This window comes from Salmo salar, chromosome 11 (genome assembly GCF_965601325.2).
Source record: "Salmo salar chromosome 11, fSalSal1, whole genome shotgun sequence".
NCBI classification, from domain to species: domain Eukaryota; kingdom Metazoa; phylum Chordata; class Actinopteri; order Salmoniformes; family Salmonidae; genus Salmo; species Salmo salar.
In genome coordinates, this window is record NC_138301.1 from 16,640,875 (window position 1) to 16,660,150 (window position 19,276).

The 19,276-nt window shown below is 41.6% G+C and overlaps 1 pseudogene across 1 annotated transcript; it reads right to left on the minus strand.

The window, feature by feature from the left end:
* Positions 1-6,115: 6,115 nt before the first annotated feature.
* Positions 6,116-18,956, minus strand: LOC106562159 (dihydroorotate dehydrogenase (quinone), mitochondrial-like; annotated as a pseudogene). The gene is made up of 9 exons (XR_014379344.1): positions 18,924-18,956; positions 18,267-18,475; positions 17,791-17,990; positions 13,879-13,961; positions 8,995-9,182; positions 8,421-8,534; positions 7,562-7,715; positions 7,262-7,421; positions 6,116-7,155 (listed from the first exon to the last, which is right to left on the minus strand). The product of XR_014379344.1 is annotated as a dihydroorotate dehydrogenase (quinone), mitochondrial-like (transcript).
* Positions 18,957-19,276: the final 320 nt, after the last annotated feature.

Below are 19,276 nucleotides of genomic sequence, written 5' to 3' on the forward strand. Positions count from 1 at the left end.
CGGATAGTGTCTGGAACGCACGAACAAAACGCCGCTATTCGGATATAACGATGGATTATTTTGGACCAAACCAACATTTGTTATTGGAGTAGCAGTCCTGGGTGTGCATTCTGACGAAGACAACAAAAGGTAATCAAACTTTTATAATAGTAAATATGATTATGGTGAGTGCTAAACTTGCCGGGTGTCTAAATAGCGAGCCCGTGATGCCTGGGCTATGTACTTAGAATATTGCAAAATGTGCTTTCACCAAAAAGCTATTTTAAAATCGGACATATCGAGTGCATAGAGGAGGTCTGTATCTATAATTCTTAAAATAATTGTTATGCTTTTTGTGAACGTTTATCGTGAGTAATTTAGTAAAATGTTAGCGAATTCCCCGGAAGTTTGCGGGGGGTATGCTAGTTCTGAACGTCACATGCTAAAGTAAAAAGCTGGTTTTTGATATAAATATGAACTTGATTGAACAAAACATGCATGTATTGTATAACATAATGTCCTAGGGTTGTCATCTGATGAAGATCATCAAAGGTGAGTGCTGCATTTAGCTGTCTTCTGGGTTTTGGTGACATTATATGCTGGCTTGAAAAATGGGTGTCTGATTATTTCTGGCTTGGTACTCTGCTGACATAATCTAATGTTTTGCTTTCGTTGTAAAGCCTTTTTGAAATCGGACAGTGTGGTTAGATTAACGAGAGTCTTGTCTTTAAATGGCTGTAAAATAGTCATATGTTTGAGAAATTGAAGTAATAGGATTTTTAAGGTTTTGAAAATCGCGCCACAGGCTGGCAGTGGCTGTTACGTAGGTGGGACGCAAGCGTCCCACGCAAGCGTCCCACCTAGCCCATAGAGGTTATAGGCCATTCCAGCCTTGTGTAGGTCTACAATCTTGTCCCTGACATCCTTGGAGATCTCTTTGGTCTTGGCCATGGTGGAGAGTTGGAATCTGATTGATTGATTGATTGCTTCTGTGGACAGGTGTCTTTTATACAGTTAACAAACTGAGATTAGGAGCACTCCCTTTAAGAGTGTGCTCCTAATCTCAGCTCGTTACCTGTATAAAAGACACCTGGGAGCCAGAAATCTTTCTGATTGAGAGGGGGTCAAATATTTATTTCCCTCATTAAAATGCAAATCAATTTATAACATTTTTGAAATGCGTTTTTCTGGATTTTTTTGTTGTTATTCTGTCTCTTACTGTTCAAATAAACCTACCATTAAAATTATAGACTGATCATTTCTTTGTCAGTGGGCAAACGTACAAAATCAGCAGGGGATCAATTACTTTTTTCCCTCACTGTATGTACAGTTTATACTTTATTCTCCATATATCCACTATCGTTGGATCATGTCCACCCACAACCTTCAAGGTTGATGTGTTTCAGAAAAACCAATGATCCAAAAGAATCAGCTCTACTCAATTCTGATTTCTCTTATGAGCGGAGCATATGAAACAACTTGTCAAGAGTCCTTCCAGTTAAACAATAGTTTGTTGACTTTGCTGTTGGATGTTCAATGCACATCAAGAAAACACAAATATCACATTTAAGTAAACGTCAACATCTATAAAAGAGAACTACCATTGGACTGGACCAAGAGAGACGAGAGAAGAGGGAGGGGACATCAGTACAAAATTAGACTAGCAATTTGAATATTATAGCCAGTGTATTCTGCCAGCAGCGAGTAGTACATATAGGGCTATGTGATGCAGTCTCCTAATTCGTTCAGGGGAAAGACAGAGTCAGGACCCCAAAATAAATTAGGTGTAGTCCATTTTTCTTTTTTCACATTATTTTGCATGCTCCAGGAACAGAGAGCAGCTGTTAAGTTTGGTCAACATGTTTTGTTTATAAGCTTTGCATGCAGATTCTGGGCAAGAGTCTATGTGTATTGGCATCCACGTGTTGGTGGACTGACTCACTGTAGACTGTTTTCTCTGAACGAACGAGGATGCCTAAATCAGAGAAGGTAAGTACTTAGAGGCGTTCAGTGCTATTGCTGGGGCCTGAGGGCAGCTGTCAAGACATGTCTCCACACAGCTGCTACTGCTCACAAGGAGCTGAATCACATCATCTGGGAGCAGGAGTGACTATGAACCAGTACTGACAGCAAGCAGAGATTCACACTTAAGCACACCTGATGACTGTAGACAAGTACGCAGGCAGAGATTCACACTTACAGCACACCTGATGACTGTAGACAAGTACGCAGGCAGAGATTCACACATACAGCACACCTGATGACTGTAGACAAGTACGCAGGCAGAGATTCACACTTACAGCACACCTGATGACTGTAGACAAGTGCAGATGCGGTCATATATGACACCCTTAAATGGTTCACAATTTATTTTTAAATAAGTTGAAATTGAAAAAAAACTTGGTGTTCACATGTATTTGTTTGATTAACAACTGCACAGGACCCCCCCCCCCCCCCGAAAAATAAAATCCTCACCAAAATGTCGATGTTTTACTTCAAAGTCTAAATTATTTAAATGTTTAATTTGTTTGGAGGCAAGTTCTTGTTTACTGTGTCATTTATGTCAGCTGTGATAATTTGCAGGTGCATAAAGGGTACAAATTGCTTTGGGTGGTGGACCATTCTTGAAACACACGGGAAACTGTTGAGTGTGTAAAACCCAGCAACATTACAGTTCTTGACATAAACCGGTGCGCCTGTGTCATCTACTACCATACCCCGGTCAAAGGCACTTTAATCTATGGTCTTGCCCATTCAACCTGTGAATGGCACACATACAGAATCCATGTCTCAATCGTCTCAAGGTTTAAAAATCCTTCCTTAACCTGACTCCTCCCATTAATCTACACAGATTAAAGTGAATTTAACAAGTGACATCAATAAAGGATCATAGCTTTCACCTGGTCAGCCTGTCATGTTTCGTATACTCAGTGTATTTAACCACATCTGTATGACCCTAAAATGATGTGCACTGGATCTAAATAGGAATGGTGTTTAGAGAATCATCTATATACTGTATCTCTGACAAGTGGTCTCTCCTCAGATTGTCAGATGGGTCAGTTTGGTTTATATGCCAGTCTTCTGTCAACACACTCCTTTTCTGACAAATCCAGCTTTTGGGGAGTTTGTCTGTCTGTCTGGACTGTGAAGAGAAGGATCCCTCCACAGCTGGTCCATTCTGACCTACATGAATTCTGAGATCAGAAGCAGTGGCCAATATATTGGCAACAGGACCCCGGGAGTCAGTGAATCAGGAGACAGGGAGACCCTCCAGGGAATGTGTTAGTGTGTGAGCACACTACGAATAACATTTATTTACCCACAATGCTACAGTACAGTGCCTCAGAGTTAAGCCAGGCTGATATCTAATCACGAGCACTGGGATGTTGCCGATGGCCACAGCCTATATACTGCAGATGCAGTTCAGTTAAGGGGAAGACAGTCCCATTTTTATAAGCATTAAAATTCCCATATATCAATCCTCTAATCAAAACCCAGCAGTCAGACCAGACATTCAGTCAACATGGATATCAGAGGAAGTAAGATGGCTTTTGTGCTTTGAGTCTGCTTGAATTCTCATGACGCCTTAGGAAGGACTCAACATAAACAGTACCTTCTTTACCCTAGGAATCTATCGAACCCACTCATGAGAGTAGTGCTGAGAGGTTATTCTGACACAGAAAAATACATACAATGGACAAACTGGCAGAAACATTTGCTCAGGGAGTGGTGAGCGAGTAACCTCTACTGAATGTCACAACCTGGCTCTTAGATAGTGACAAGGGAGTCCACACATTTGCAGTTAAGGAGTAACACAAACATTAAATAACTAACAAAGTATAAAACTTCAAAGGAAAACTGACCTGTGAAGTGTGAAAGTAGGCATGTGAGGGGTGTAATGGAGATAAAGGTAAAATGTGTGTAAATGTTGAAGGGTGCACCGAATCAAAAAACATATAATCAACCAGATCACAAAACAAAATGGTGCTAGTGGAGAGAGCAAGAGAGCCAGTAGTGGGAACCAATAACTTTTATCTCTTAGCTGATCCCAAACCCAGGCGCAACTTGCCACCTTAACGACCCAATCAGCTCCACCTGTCCCCAATCTGCAAATAAAAGCACAAACACAGAGGCAGGGAGAGCGTAACATGAAAGAGAGCTATAATGCCATACAGGGCTTATACAAGGTCTCAAGGGCCATGAAGTGGACAATCTCTGAATGACACAAATATTAATTTCTTAAGTCTGCTGCCTCAGTTTGTATGATGGCAATTTGCATATGCTCCAGAATGGTATGAAGAGTGATCAGATGAATTGCAATTAATTGCCAAGTCCCTCTTTGCCATGCAAATGAACTGAATCCTCAAAAAAACATTTCCACTGCATTTCAGCCCTGCCACAAAAGGACCAGCTGACATCATGTCAGGGATTCTCTCGTTAACACAGGTGTGAGTGTTGACGAGAACAAGGCTGGAGATCACTCTGTCATGATAATTGAGTTTGTGTAACAGACTGGAAGCTTCAAAAGGAGGGTGGTGCTTGGAATCATTGTTCTTCCTCTGTCAGCCATGGCACACGTTTCCTTGCAGGTAACCATCATCATTACTTAGCACAAAAAGGGCTTCACAGGCAAGGATAATGCTGCCAGTAAGATTGCACCTAAATCAACCATTTATTGGATCATCAAGAACTTCAAGGAGAGCGGTTCAATTGTTGTGAAGAAGGCTTCAGGGCGCCCAAGAAAGTCCAGCAAGCGCCAGGACCGTCTCCTAAAGTTGATTCAGCTGCGGGATTGGGGCACCACCAGTACAGAGCTTGCTCAGGAATGGCAGCAGGAGTGAGAGCATCTGCACGCACAGTGAGGTGAAGACTTTTGGAGGATGGCCTGGTGTCAAGAAGGGCAGCAAAGAAGCCACTTCTCTCCAGGAAAAACATCAGATACAGACTGATATTCTGCAAAAGGTACAGGGATTGGACTGCTGAGGACTGGGGTAAAGTCATTTTCTCTGATGAATCCCCTTTCCGATTGCATTTACATTTACGTCATTTAGCAGACGCTCTTATCCAGAGCGACTTACAGTAGTGAATACATACATTTAATTTCATGCATTTAAAAAAAAAAATTGTTTAAATTGTTTTTGTACTGGCCCCCCGTGGGAATCGAACCCACAACCCTGGCGTGGCACACACGATGCTGGCGTTGCAAACACCATGCTCTACCAACTGAGCCACAGGGAAGACGATTGTTTGGGGCATCCGGAAAAAAGCTTGTCTGGAGAAGACAAGGTGAGTGCTACCATCAGTCCTGTGTCATGCCAACAGTAAAGCATCCTGAGACCATTCATGTGTGGGGTTGCTTCTCAGCCAAGGGAGTGGGCTCACTCACAATTTTGCCTAAGAACACAGCCATGAATAAAGAATGGTACCAACACATCCTCCGAGAGCAACTTCTCCCAACCATCCGGGAACAGTTTGGTGACGATCAATGACTTTTCCAGCATGATGGAGCACCTTGCAATAAGGCAAAAGTGATAACTAAGTGCCTCGGGGAACAAAACATCGATATTTTGGGTCCATGGCCAGGAAACTCCCCAGACCTTAATCCCATTGAGAACTTGTGGTCAATCCTCAAGAGGCAGGTGGACAAACAAAAAAACCACAAATTCTGACAAACTCCAAGCATTGATTATGCAAGAATGGGCTGCCATCAGTCAGGATGTGGCCCAGAAGTTAATTGACAGCATGTCAGGGCAGATTGCAGAGGTCTTGAAAAAGAAGGGTCAACACTGCAAATATTGACTCTTTGCATCAACTTCATGTAATTGTCAATAAAAGCCTTTGACACTTATGAAATGCTTGTAATTATACTTCAGTATTCCATAGTAACATCTGACAAAAATATCTAGTCACCGAAGCAGCAAACTTTGTGGAAATGAATATTTGTGTCATTCTCAAAACTTTTGGCCACGACTGTACAAGCGAGGCTCTGAGAATGACAGGAGAGTACCGACTGGTTCCGATAAACCCTCAAATAATCAACCAAGGTTTTGATGATCATTTACAGCGTTTCCCCTGCCTCCCAAAAACGTGCACATTGAGTGTGGAATACCAAAATAAGATATGGACAGTCAAGACATAACAATTTAAATGGACTTTTATTCTTGCCTGAGGCGTGTGCTCGAAGGTTCATGTTTCTCAAACAGGTCTACTATATAGTTTAATGTACAGGACTTAACATACATTAAGTACCCCCTTGACATTACACTCGTAACAGGAGGCAATTCAATGTATGTAACAGGTCAGAAATAAGACCGAGAACCATCAGTGCATCCTGTTGGACTTAGTCATCTTGTTCTGGTACACTGCTCATCAGTTATACTGCTGAGAGTTAGGTTTTTACCATCTTACAGTGGGATCATGTGTATTTAAAGCCTGCTGACATTTGGCAAGTAATTGTGCTATCGCCCTTTCTTTAAATGTCAAAGCTGTTATATTTCCTCAGTGTTTAACTGACTACTGCTGCAAGGCTAAATGGTAATTGTGATTCCGCTCATTGCTAGGTGATCAGCTCTAATTTCAGACGGGGTCTCTTATGTGGGTAGCAGTTCAGCGATTTACAAGGGACGTGCAGTTAAGCACTTTGAATGGAAGCTATTTGTGAACAAATGTTCAATTTCTATGGTCACATAGTTCTATAAATAGCAGCACAAAGTATTTCTGAATAGAGCACACATTTACATAAATTAAAACAGATTTTTTTTTTATACATACATTACACATGACAACGTGACTGCTAGTGTCAAAATACTGTTAGAACTTTGGTGTCATTTAGCACTTAACCATTCTTACGGTTACATCTACAATAACCAACAGATCCAGTAAGAACCGTGAAATGGGGCAGGTTCCCAATACTGCTGTTACTGCTGTAATATTTGTGCACAGATATCATTCTAGCCAGTCTTTACATGAATTGACCAGGCAAGCCACTTCATGTACTATAGACTTCAAGTAAAGGCAGGAAACTGACAAAGGCATCAGTCTGTATTGTAGTCAGTCTAACCTGTAGAGCTGACTGATCCTGACACTCAGAGCTTTAATCATTGTCCCTAACTAGGCTGTTGTTGAAATCTCCCCTCAGCTCCAACAGCATCCGATATGCTTGCAAATCCTTGTTCTCTGTAAAACATAGGATAAGGTCAGAATACTACAAAATACAACCAATTTGACTAGATGAAACCACATATGAAGTCACTCAAAAAAACACATGCAAGTTCACACTTACTTTAAAAGCTGTTCTAGTTCCCTTTTTATTTTGGTGACAACTGGTGGACCATAATAGGTTGAAGAGGTGTACAACTGGACCAATGAGGCTCCAGCACAGATATTGTCCAGGGCATCTTGTCCACTGGCTACACCCCCAACTCCGATGATTGGCACCTTACCTTCAATGAGAATGAGCAATACTGGGTGAATGAAGAGAGCATTCTATACACCCCAGCCCACAATCAATCAATCAGGCCAGTACCAGCTGCAGCAACAGCCATTAACAGTGTTATGATGATCCTTCATGGGGCCAACCTACCTTCTGTCAAGCTGTACATCTCTCTCACAGTGTGTATAGAGAGCTCCTTGATGGGCTGGCCGCTCAACCCTCCCACCTCTTTACTCTGGGGCTCCTGTAGGGTCTCAGGCCTGGAAACTGTAGTGTTGGAGACCAACAGCCCATCCACACCAAGCTAAAACACAAACTATGATTACCTATTTGACATTAACCCGTAACACCACAACAAAACAAATTTGAGTAACCCAATCATTGAGAATGAAGATGAACAAATCGTAACTTATTTTTCATGATCCATCTGTTTTAAAAGTGAGTTTGGTATTCCATTGGAGTTAGCAATTGGACTGTCTGACACAAATGTACCGTATCTAATACTCTTCATATATTTGCTGTGCTTTCTATCGGTCTTTTTCCATTCGGAGTCTGTCCACTTACATGAACACAGAAACACTTCTCCAGTCCCCTTAACATAGAGAGTGGATAGGAGGCAACACTAATGCATCCAAATCAATTTGATGATATAAGTCCTCTGCTGGCTAAGACCCACGGCAGCAGGACTGATCTGATGACGGCTGGGGTGAGAAGTGTGCTCAGAAAGATGAGCAAACAGGAGAAACACGGATGACCAAAGTAAGCAGCCCCAAGTCATTGGGGGCTATATACTGTAGGTTAAGGCTTGGTGAGTAGGCTACATAGAGGCCCACAGAACCACACTGACCCCTGTGTGGCTAGGCCCCTGACTGACCCCTGTGTGGCTAGGCCCCTGACTGACCCCTGTGTGGCTAGGCCCCTGACTGACCCCTGTGTGGCTAGGCCCCTGACTGACCCCTGTGTGGCTAGGCCCCTGACTGACCCCTGTGTGGCTAGGCCCCTGACTGACCCCTGTGACCACATGAGCAATGTCCTGCTTATCCCGGGCGGTGAGGTTAGGGGCAATCTTTACCAGTACAGGTGGCCTGCTCCCCCCCTGTAGGGCATCACGCTCCTTCAGCACCTGGATGCGAGAGGGGGAGGTGGGGGACATACACGAGCCACCACAGACACACAATCAATGCAATCCATCACATCCACACAGGTCAATGAGATTTAACAATGTACAGCACAACATGGAGACCAAACAAGAGCAATACAGCTGAGCAGTTTTTCCTAAGGTTAATCGTGTTCAATCCAAACAGTGCTGTGCTGTGCTCGTGTGATGTGTATGTTGCCTAATGGGAAGTCAATTATCTTTTGACATAGAAACCCAATGAAAGATCACCGGCTAAATCAATAAAAGTCGAACTGAACAGAAACACCAGACTTCAATAAAGGAAAAGTTGCAACCACATGCTCTCTGGAAAGCCAATGATACATAAACTATAAACATAAAATAAACGACATAAATAGTATGATATCCTGGTTAATTAAAGGATAAATAAATCACATCTAGGTCAGTCAAATTGCCTCCAACTGACCTTGTACAGCAGTTGTCGCAGTTCCCCTTTCCCCTGCAGGTCCCTGAGGCCTGGGGTGTTGGGGCTGCTCACGTTCACCACCAGGTAATCAGCCAGAGGGCCCAGCGTCCGCACCCCCTCCAGGTAGTCTGCCGCTGTGTCCTGCGACAGCTTGTTCTTTCCCAGGTTGATGCCCAAGGGCAGGCCAGCTAAAAACACACGGACACCAGGATATATTCCATTTATGAGTCCCTGGGAGAGGTTAAGGTCAGAACAGAAATAGAATGCATGGGAGTGAATTATGAGAAAACACTGCCCGCAAGCGTCAACTGCGTCACGAGCGTATACCGCATCAAATGACGCCTCGATAACACCGACATCGGTATTGTATTTTGGTACACCAGAAGTACATTAACTTCCAATGGAACGCCGCGTTTGTCTCGCAGCATTGAGTTGCAGAGGCAGTTGCAGTGTGTTCTGTGTGGCGCATAAGTTGGATGTATCGAACGTATGCATCAAACTGTGTAGACGGCTTGACAGACATGGTAGCAGAAGGTGAATGTTGCACACGTGTCCAGATGATTTTTCTCACGTCTACGCGGAGCAATACTGGTGAAATTAGCTGATAAACTGTACAAAAAATAGACTGTGGGTGCATTGTTACCTCTGGAATTGTGAAATGTATAGCTACAAATGTCAATTTAGTGTTGATAAGTTTAACAGCGCGCCACCATTGTGTAAGCCTATATAGGCTGGTGCTTATGAAAAACGGTGTAGCAATGCATGAACGCAACGACTTTCTACATTTAGAAACTGGATTTGTTTCAGAATTAAATATCACGTGGTCAATGTCATATCTTGGCAGTATCACTGTTGTTGCTTAACAGCCGATTGGATTGAAATACAGCTCAAACAACGTGCATGGTTAGCGAGTGCCTTGGTTTAAATGAATCAAATCTGTTCCAGAGATTGAGTGGGTTGTTTGTACAAAGGGAATTCGAGGAATTGTTATGATCTTCCCTACTTTGCTATGTAAAGTTGTATGGTTAAAAAGTCAATTGGGTTGTAGGCTAAGGTTTATCTGACAAATAGACAAAATATTTGAAAGCAATACAGCGGCCTACCCAGGGGCGAAAATCTGACATCAACTTTGGAGGGGACAATTACATTAAATTTTCTCAAGAGCAATTCTTGAGGGGGACACCAAAAGTAGTGCTGTAACACATAGCCTACGTTGTAATATGTTAAATGTATATTGAGGAACCATACTTACTACTACTGGATAATTGATAGGTACAGTAGTTAACAGAAGGGTTGTCCCAACTTGTTCAAATGTTTAAATCATCATAATACTACTACTAATAATAGTTATAGCAGTGTTCCTTATCAGTCCAGTATGTCTGCAGGTATTTGTATTTACAACCAGCAATACCAAGAAAAGCCAGTAGGTGGCAATGGTACTGTACACTGTATGGGTGCAGTTTTCGTAAATACAATGAACATGGTGTGATCTCGTCTAAAATAATCTCCATTGAGTAACATCACAAAGTTGTTCTCCGTATTGAATTGACCTTTTAATTTTACTTTTTCTGATACATTTATAAAGTCATTAAATATGTGCCACTGGCCTGAGTCTACTACAATAGCTTTACAAGAACAAAAAGCTAAAAATAAGTACAGTTCTAAAAGCAAAATAACTACTTCAATGAATAACCCAAATAAATCAACCAAAATATCCTTCAGTCTGTCTCAACTCTTCAAACAGCAGCTATGGACAAGTATGTCACACAAAGTATGACATTTTAAATAAAATAACATGAAATAAATAATTAGTAAGTGTACTGTCATGTACTAAAGCCTCCTGAGGACCTCTGCTGCCTCTCCACTGCTGCTACAGGGGTATTTGTTGTGAAAGAGAGGGATCTGCACTGAAAGAGAATCTATGTTTAGCTCTGGGTACTGATCTAGAGACTCATCCAACTCCCCCGTGAGAAGCGCTCTTTCCAACTTTTGCAGGACGTTTAGACTGTCCTGGTCAGAACGGTCGCCAAACTGAACCTCCACACCATCCAACACAAAAAAATTCTGCCCTATAGTGATCCACTGCTTTGCCAGCAAATCGTCTTGAGTGTGTCTCAATGGATTCAATAGAGTCAATCAATGTTGTTGCTTTCTCATACAGTGCAAGGTAGCTTTCGTCATTTCTCTTGCCCCTAAGAGATGACCGCACACACTCGACTGCAGCCTGCATACCAGAGACAGTCTGAGTTTTCTTCTGCAGTGAAATGTTTAGACATTCAAGCTCTCCAAGAACAGCAGAGGCAAGTGTGAGGCCCAAGACAGTCTTGCCTTTGCTGAAGTGCTCGAATAAGCCACTGGCGGTTGAAGCTGTCTTGGATGCAGTTGTTGCCATCTCCTCTAGGCTGCTTAGTACCCGCTCATACTGCCCTAGTACAGCTCTAATAGCAGTATTCCGCACAGTCCACCTCGTTGGACATAGGGGTTTCAGGGTGGTCAGATTTGTATCTTTGGACTTTAGCAATTGATTCAAACATGCTCTTAAACTTTCCTGACTGGCCATAGAGGACACCTAACTGATGGACCCAAGAAAGGGAATCCCGGATCAGTGGGGAGGCTGTGCAGCCAGCCTGTGTAATCAGATTACACAGTGTGCTCCACAATGCACATAGAGGGCTAATGGCTGCTGCCTCCTCACAATTGCCTGTGCACCTGTGTATTTTCCTGCCATGTTTAGAGTCACCATCGTAGCTCTGCCCACGTAAGCCAGACATGGGCAAATTGAGCCTCAACAACATCAGTTGCCACTTTCGCAATGCCCTCGCCTGTTGTCTCCGACACCCTGTATAGCCCAATAAACTCCTTGTGAGGGACAAGGTCATGGTCAACATAACGCAGGCAGACACTCTCCTGTTCAGCACCAGAGACATCTTGAGTACCATCAACAATTACTGAAAATTGTACAATCGGAAGAGACCTAATCTCAGCTGCAATGCCTTGAATGACTGTATTGGCCATGATGTTCAGAATTTCATTCTGTACTCCTAACTACCGGTACCCAAAACTACACAATTAATCAAAACAGCAATACCATTGCCTTAAACAAATCTTAGTTCAGTCACCAGTTTAAGTTGAGAGTGGGGGTATCTATGGCATTTTCCAATTATGTCCCTATTTTACAAGATAACAAAAAAATTAGAACCTTTCATAATGTTGCCAAACAAAGACTCAACAAACTTACCTGAGACTCCCTGTCTCTGCCAGTCTGTCCCTGCATATCTGTCCCCAACTCTGCTGTCTGTGTGCCATCTGTTGCCTGCTCTGCCTAATGACATCAATGTGAAACATTTCTATTAGCATTTCACTTCTTTCTTATGAACATTTTATCAACTAGTCTTTGAGATATTAGGCTACTAGGGTTCTTACTTTGCGTTTTGGTGTACTGAAAAATACTCTGATGTCCGTCTTTTTTCTTTTTTCTGCCATTTTTCTACCTGGCTGGCTACACACACACACAGTGTGTAGGTTATTTACAGTAGGAGATGGGCTTCTATCATCTTATCTTCTATCATTCTATATGGACTTCGATCTAAAAGGTAGCTAGCAAATGTGAAACGGATTAAAATGACAAGAGTTGACAGCTGTATGAGTTCACCATTTACACAACATATGCTGCAACCTTTTGTAATTTTAATAGTTTGTTTCATATTGGCTGGCTTCCAACAATAGCTGAATTTGCAAAGCTAGTGAGCGCCAATTCCGTTTCAGTGGTGTTTGCTATAATCTTTGTTACCCGAGTTAAATAAAGTTGAAATAAAATAAATAAAAGTTCCCTTGCGACAATTTAGCTTTTGCAACGAGACCATTAAATATATTTAAGACCATTGTCTTAAAATTAGAACCTGTTCAGTTTGGATTTCAGTTTATCGCTAACCTTATCACAGGGACTTTGAAGCACTAACTTACATCATCTGCATGCTGATTTCGGAATAAATTGACGATAGCAAAGATTCCATCTTTGACGAGGCCACATAAATGGAATAGGTACTAGCTAGCTTAATAGTTAATATTTGCGCGCTACCTCTGCATATTCAGCTAGTGTGTGTGCGCGATTGACTGGCTAACCTCACGTCAGTTACGTTCATTGAGTGCCTTTCAGACAGTAGATACGACCTCTCTGTTACGGAGCAAGCTAAGGAACTGGCAGTGGATCAAACCATTGTGAGGCAAAGGGTGGGGGTGTCGCAATCTTTTGAAACTTAAAAACGCGCTATTAAGTGTCTATAATCAGCACAATTGCTTTCATTGTGTATTATTAATATTATTTAAATTACATAGTTATGTTTCAGTGATATATTGGGGGGGACAAATCATATTTTTCCCAGGATGGGGGGGTCGTGTCCCCCCCGTCCCCCCCGGGATTTCCGCCCCTGGGCCTACCATATAGTCTAGGCTACTATGGCTGGAAAACCTGGAATGAGGTAACTCAGATTTCGAGAGAGTATACAACTGTTTATAACTGCCTTTCCATGACAATCACGGCTTAATAACTGGCTTACGTTATGTCGTCTATGTGAATTAATGCTTGCTACTCTCGCACAAGCAAATTCACGCCGTTGACGGACTTCCCCCTTGTGATTTCGGCTTAATGTCCCAATCCAAATCAGTGGGGAACATTTTGTTACGAATGCTCTATTTCACTGAAAACTAGTGAAATATGTGATTGGTATTTGGAACAGCCTGGGGAAAGGGAATCTCCTTATAAAATAGGGGCAGAGGATTATAGTGTAGTGTAGTTGGCTGAGTGCCTGAGACATCAGTTCACTGTCAAACCCATCTATCAGTCTGACAGACAGGACAGAAACATGAGTTGTGTCTCTCTAGTACCTTTAGTCAGCTCTACCTGGGTGCCTTCTCTTGCCTTTAGTCTCTCCTGTGCTGCTGCAAGACCACAGCTGTTGAACCCATATCTAAAACATACCCACAACATAAGAGGTTAAGTTGATGTAATACACAAAAATCCATACATTTGCCAAAAAAAGCTATCAGCAATTTAGGATCCATTCCTTTATCATGCCATTATGATACAGTATGTGTTCATCCCCAATTGTCTAGAGTGCACATTCCATTCATTTGATTACTAAAATCCATAATACATGAAATCCAGATGGTTTCTTTGGCCAAATTATTGCAGTCAGTTGAGTAAAACTGTAATAAAACACCACCATAAGGAAATGAGGCCTTTAATCATCTAATGCACTCATCTTGACTTTTAACTTCTGGGAAGCAGTGTTGTTGTTCACTGAGGAGTTAAAGAAGCACTCTGGAACATTATTATATGAGGGGCTTGTTAGTCTGAGCATCTCACATCCCTGCATATCGGCCATGCTAAATTGAATTAATCATATTGATTCTAGCCTAATATACAAAGACTTACTGTCATTTACTAACTCCATGAAATAAAAGACAAACAATTTGGATACATCCTCAGTGAGCTCCAAAAGTACTGGGACAGTGATACATTTGTTGTTGTTTTGGCTCTGTACTCGAGCGCTTTGGATTTGAAGTTATACAAAAACTACAGCACTTTTTGTATATACAGTTGAAGTCGGAAGTTTACAGACACTTAGGTTGGAGTCATTAAATCTCATTTTCAACCACTCCACAAATGTCTTGTTAACAAACTATAGTTTTGGCAAGTCAGTTAGGACATCTACTTTGTGCATGACACAAGTAATTTTCCCAACAATTGTTTACAGACAGATTAATTAACTTAATCACAATTCCAGTGGGTCAGAAGTTTACATATACTAAGTTGACTGTGCCTTTAAACAGCTTGGAAAATTCCAGAAAATATTGTCATGGCTTTAGAAGCTTCTGATAGGCTAATTGACATAATTTAAGTCAATTGGAGGTGTACCTGTGGATGTATTTCAAGGCCTACCTTCAAACTCGGTGCCTCTTTGCTTGACATCATGGGAAAATCAAACGAAATCAGCCAAGACCTCAGAAAAAAAATTGTTGACCTCCACAAGTCTGGTTCATCCTTGGGAGCAATTTCCAAATGCCTGAAGGTACCATGTTCATCTGTACAAACAATAGTACGCAAGTATAAACACCATGGGACCACGCAGCCGTCATACCACTCAGGAAGGAGACGCGTTCTGTCTCCTAGAGATGAACATACTTTGGTGTGAAAAGTGCAAATCAATCCCAGAACAACAGCAAAGGACCTTGTGAAGATGCTGGAGGAAACAGGTACAAAAGCATCTATATGCACAGTAAAACGAGTCCTATATCGACATAACCTGAAAGGCCGCTCAGCAAGGAAGAAGCCACTGCTCCAAAACCGCCATAAAAAAGCCAGACTACGGTTTGCAACTGCACATGGGGACAAAGATTGTACTTTTTGGAGAAATGTCCTCTGGTCTGATGAAACAAAAATAGAACTGTTCAGCCATAATGACCATCGTTATGTTTGGAGGAAAAAGGGGGAGGCCTGCAAGCCGAAGAACACCATCTCAACCGTGAAGCACGGGGGTGGCAGCATCATGTTGTGGGGGTGCTTTGCTGCAGGAAGGACTAGTGCACTTCACAAAATAGATGGCATCACGAGGTAGGGAAATTGTGTGGATATATTGAAGCAACATCTCAAGACATCAGTCAGGAAGTTAAAGCTTGGTCGCAATTGGGTCTTCCAAATGGACAATGACCCCAAGCATACTTCCAAAGTTGTGGCAAAATGGCTTAAGGACAACAAAGTCAAGGTATTGGAGTGGCCATCACAAAGCCCTGACCTCAATTCTATAGAACATTTGTGGGCAGAACTGAAAAAGCGTGTGCCAGCAAGGAGGCCTACAAACCTGACTCAGTTACACCAGCTCTGTCAGAAGGAATGGGCAGCAATTCACCCAACTTATTGTGGGAAACTTGTGGAAGGCTACCCGAAACATTTGACCCAAGTTAAACAATTTAAGGGCAATGCTACCAAATACTAATTGAGTGTATGTAAACTTCTGACCCACTGGGAATTTGATGGAAATAAAAGCTGAAATAAATCTCTTTTATTCTGACATTTCACATTCTTAAAATAAAGTAGTGATCCTAACTGACCTAAAATCGAATTTTTACTAGGATTAAATTTCAGGAATTGTGAAAATGTATTTGGCTAAGGTGTATATAAACTTCCGACTTCAACTGTAGTCCCCCCATTTTAGGGGACCAAAAGTATTGGGACAAATTCACTTACATGTGTATTAAAATAGTAAAAAGTTAAGTATTTGGTCACAGATTCATAGCACGCAAATACGACATCAAGCTTGTTACTCTACACATTTTTGGGATGCATTTGGTGTTTTGGTTGTGTTTCAGATTATTTTGTGCCCAATAGAATTGAATGGTAAATTGTTTGTGTGCATCTATAAATTGTTGATCGTATGTGTGTTTGCAACTGGTTTGGAAATATACTTTTTTTTAAAGAGAAGATAAAAATGAAAAAGAAATTCAGGTAAAATAATGTTCATTTTGAGTCACTTTTATTGTAAATAAGAATATGTTTCTTAACACTTCTACGTTAATGTGGATGCTACCATGATTATGGATAATCCTGCATGAATCATGAATGATGAATGACGCACAAATATTATGACTCACAAATATTATGTCCTCTCACCATTACAATAACAGGTGTGGGGGGGGGTGACTCCAAAATGAGAAAATACACTATTTACCATTAATTTCTATTGGGCACAAAATAATCTGTGAAACACAACCAGAACAAACAGCAAATGCATCCAACAAATTTGTAGTCACAAGCTTGATGTTGTCATTGTGTGCTATGAATATGGGACCAAATACTTCACTTTTTACTACTTTAATACACAAGTGTATTTTTCCTAAAATGTTTGGCCCCCTAAAATGGGGGAGACTATGTGCAAAAAGTGTTTTAATTACTAAACGGTTCACCCAATTTAATATAAATTCCCTCAAATTAAAGTGGACATTGTTTCATTCCAAAGTACTGGAGTACAGAGGCAAAACATTAAAAAAGAAATTGCTGTCCCAATACTTTGAGCTCACTGTATTAGCCCTACTGTCATTGTGCTAGGACAGTGTTAACAGTCAGTCAGTCTGTGTAGAATTTGCTTTTCAAAACACTAAAGAAAATCACAGAAATGTATCGCCACTATCCCTGAAGAAATGGGATGGTTCTGGATATTCTTTTCTTAAAATGTTTAGAACAATGTCAAGCAAGCATAGACAGCCATGACAAAAATGCACACCTTTATTGTGTATCAAGTATTTACAAATACTTGAATATATGGATTTACATTTGGATCTGGGAAGCTTTTTCCTGAACTAAGGATTAACTTCTCTGACAACCAATATGTCCCTTCATATACGCAAAGTACCGTGTTCTAACAACTCGTGAATATGTATGTTCGTGCCTTGGCATCTCATTTCACAGCACTTTTCAGAGAATGAAAGCGAACGCAAGGAGGTAGCGGTGTAACACCCTGATAACATTCATTTGGCTCCTTAATTTCAGTGTGAAGGAGCTGTGCTACAACAAAGACAAAAAGGGAATTCATATTGTAGTCTGTCACCAGGCTCAATGTAAAAAAAAACACTGAACCGTGAAGGCGAATGAACAGAGTGGCGAATGACAAAATAAACTATCTGTGATGTCTCTGTTCGCTGCCGTTTGACACAGAATTCACAAGCTAAAAACATGAATCTATAATGAATGACAGCCATGCCATGGTTCAGTAGCCATGTCTTATTCATTCAAAACCGTACCGGTTGATGACCGCCTGGTCAGTGGTCAGTCTGAAAACACGTGGTTTGGGGTTCCCCTCCTGGGGTTTGGGGGTGATGGTCCCCACCTCCACGAAGCCAAAGCCTAGTCTATACAGCCCGTCAACAGCCTCCCCATGCTTGTCAAATCCTGCTGCTAACCCTATGGGGTTCTTGAATTTACGGCCCATGACGTTCCCTTCCTGGAATAAGAAGTCAGGTCAAAGGTCAAAACGCCAGGTCAAAATGTTGCCTAAATTCCATAGAAGTACACAGTGACCAAAATTACAGTAACATCTTAGATTAAAAAGGTTAACAAAGAGATTTGACAAGCTAGGGTGAGTTAAGAGACAGTGGGAGTGAAGGTTCTCAAACAAAGCATACATTCTGTTCTAATCTTACACCAGCACAAAGGCAATTCAGTGTAAGCAAGGAGAGTCAAAACACCCAACAGGCTAAAGGGCACCTCCTATACTGACCAGTGATACTGGGTCCTGGTAGCGGTTCAAAGGCACCAGACCCAGGCCGATTAACCTCACAGCCATGATATGGGCTGTCTCTGCTCCCACAATCCTCTGCAGCAAAGGAATGAGCTGGTTGGTGTAGAAGCCTCATCTCCCACAGCAGTGAGGTAGGAGACAAACAGGACGCTGCCGGACCCTATGATCTTCACTGCATCCTTCAGACGCTGCAAAGAAAAATAAAACAATGTGATGGGAATAAACTGAAATATGATGCACTGTTGTTGAAGCACATCAGGTGAACTGAGGGGAGTTGCAATTATTGTTATTTTACTAGATGACAGAGAGTGAACCACAATGCCCAGAGAGACTAGCGTTACCAGCTCTGAACAACCCATGTGTACAACCCAGTGGGTATAATTTAGCATGCCTGTCTGGTCATTCAGGATCCAGCAAACAGTTAACTAGCTTATCACGTCACAGAGGCTGGTTACGTGAACTAGCTAGCCACATGGTAGTAAGCAAAGTTAGCTAGCTCACTTCATTCAACAACACTCTGATTGTAGTAGCTAACGTGAAGTGGCTACTGCCCAGTTTAGCTTACCATTAGGGTCAAAACATTGTTCATGACAAATACAAACTATTAAAACAACACTGCTTCATCAATGATGTTACCTTCAGTTGTCCCGCCATGGATGTTATATCACTTTGCAAACGTCTGGAAACATTTCTTTCACATTGCCGAGAATCACGTCCTGAATGTAATCTCACGATACTTCAAAGGCAGCTCTGAAAACGTCAAATCAGAGTTCAGTGATGATTCTGTATGATAAACATTACAATTTGTTAGGATGAATATAACAAATGAATATGACAAAAGACTCATTAGTAACTCTAGTAATTCACTGAGTAAATTTGCACAAATAAGATCAAATAAAATGGCAGATGTTCAAAATGAAGGGATAGCTTATGAGCCTAAATTAATTTCATAAGCCTATTGAAAACCAAAGATGTATTGTTACAACCCT